Genomic DNA, 2242 nt, shown 5'->3' on the forward strand with positions numbered 1-2242 from the left:
GAATTTTTTTTATTTTTAATTCGTATGCAAAATTTTAAAAATGACCCATAGCCTGGAAAACATTTGTCAAGACATGGTCAAGGAGATGACGACTTGCCGGGTAGCGCTTCGACCAACTCAGAACCACCAGTAGTGGGTCCTATGGGTTCGAGATCGACTCCTGATAATTATTTCACAAAGAAGTTTATATTTTCCCTAATCAAGATCCAAGCATCAAGCAACACTTCCATACGATGCAATCCATTTTAATTAAAGAGGTAATGATACGTGCTAGTGTGCAATTAGAAGCAAAATGCATACAGCACGTCAAGAAGTAGTACGCACGTGCACATCACAAAGAGCAAGCAAGCAAGCTCAAAAGGAAAAACGTGTTTAGCTGGTTGAACCCAACCCCGGCAGAAATATCATTTTTTTATCCAACTAGTCATCTTCCCCAGCTCTCTTCCTCTCTCTCACTGTCACTGGTATGCTCAGCCGAACAGAACCAACTCATCTCTCTCTCCCTAACTACAGAGCAGGCCGCCGCCGGCTCGATCTGCCACTTCCGGCCATCTCCGGCGACACCGCGGACACCCACGAAATCCCCTCGACTCCCTCTACCATATCCCCCATTTATTTGATCCGCCGCCGCCAAAATCGCCGCCACCACTCAATCCTAGCGCTGCTTGATCCAGGTCCGGTGGGCTTGCCACCGGCTGCAGCGGCAACGACGTCTCCATGCCTACATCCTCCCCCAGCGCAGCCACACGCACGAGGCGTGCAGCCACGGGCGTCGGGCGCGTGCGGCTTCACCGGCGCTGCTCGGTCGCCATGGCTCTGCTGCTAACGGTGTGGACTAGCCACATCCTACTACTACTACTGGTAAGTGCTAATCCTGATTCCTTCTCCATGAAGTGCTCCAAATTTCACAACAAGTGCCTGCTATATGAGAACGTGGGTGTGCATATGTTGTTCATTTTATCCCAGGCCCTACTATTCCCCACTCAGCCATATTGCCTTCTTTCTCTTTGTTTATCTCAAGGCCAAGAAATTAATCAAGATTTAATCTATGGTGTGGTCATGGTATTGCTACTAATTAGATCTAAATGTTGTTCCTAACTAGTGCTACTCATCCTTGAACACCATATAGAAGTAAACAGTGGCAGTGAAACTCCAAAAATAATTACTTGTGAGTAGATTATAAACATCAATCTGTCAGTGTTTGCTACAGATTGGCAGGGATTAATAATTAGGACAAGGTAGTATACACAGGAAGGTTGATCTTTTGGATACATACATACATGTCTTAGCAAGTTACTAGTACCTAGGATTTGATTCTTGGCATGTTATATCTAGTACAAGCCACGCATGTCATTCACAGACACTTTTACAGGCTTTTGCAATTGATCTAATTAGTTTTGATTAACTTGGATGTTTACGCAAACATTTTGTTTTTTTACAGTAAGGTAAAGAGATCAAGGTGAATAGATGCTCATGGACTGATTCAAACCGAGGTGAAGATAGATAAGAAATCAAGCAAGAAGGGCTAACATAACAAGGTACTTGATTAGTACCTGGTGGCGCATGCAACCCAAAGATCTTCACCGCAGTGAAGGACAACAGTGTGGCAGAAGGTGAAAAGGCAAGTGGTGGGGGTACTCCAGCGTATGTGTGTGTGAGGTAGTAGAATGGTCCAGTGAAAGGGATGGCTCCTATTTATAGTGGGGTGAATAGCTATGTCGGTTTGAAGACACATTACATCTGGCATGCATGCTTGGTTAGTCTTGCATGCATGCCTCCACTTGTGTCTTTTGTGGGCTGTACCATGGACAGGTGTAATTTGCTTGGCTGGCCATTAGTTGGCATTTACTTTATGTGAAATAAATGAGACAAGGGTCTATAAAATATATGAAGGTTTGGAGAAGAATTTGTTTTGCATGACTAAATGCTACTTGCTGTAATAATAAATGTAGTTGTTTCTATTATTTTAATTAATGTTTTGGCAATGCCGTTAAAATTATCGTTATCTAATTTATTTACGGTTTTTACAATCTTAGTGCGAAATAACGCCACTTTATATTGCCATTTGTGATATGGACTTTTATTATGTAATCTGTTTCTTTTATTTCTTCCATATAACACGGTCGTATAAAGCTTATTTTCTCCTACACTAATAAGTTATATATATTTAGAGAGCAATTTTTATTGCTTGCACCGATGACAACTTACTTGGAGGATCTTACTCAATTCATAGGTAGGTATG

At 42.4% G+C, this 2242-nt stretch overlaps 1 long non-coding RNA gene across 1 annotated transcript; it reads left to right on the forward strand.

Annotated features, from left to right (window-relative positions):
• The first annotated feature begins 394 nt into the window (after positions 1-394).
• On the forward strand, positions 395-1906 carry LOC119363003. The gene is made up of 2 exons (XR_005173718.1): positions 395-861; positions 1442-1906. It is a non-coding gene; the product is annotated as an uncharacterized LOC119363003 (long non-coding RNA).
• The last annotated feature ends 336 nt before the right edge of the window (positions 1907-2242 follow it).

Source organism: Triticum dicoccoides, chromosome 1A (assembly GCF_002162155.2).
Source record: "Triticum dicoccoides isolate Atlit2015 ecotype Zavitan chromosome 1A, WEW_v2.0, whole genome shotgun sequence".
NCBI classification, from domain to species: Eukaryota; Viridiplantae; Streptophyta; class Magnoliopsida; order Poales; family Poaceae; genus Triticum; species Triticum dicoccoides.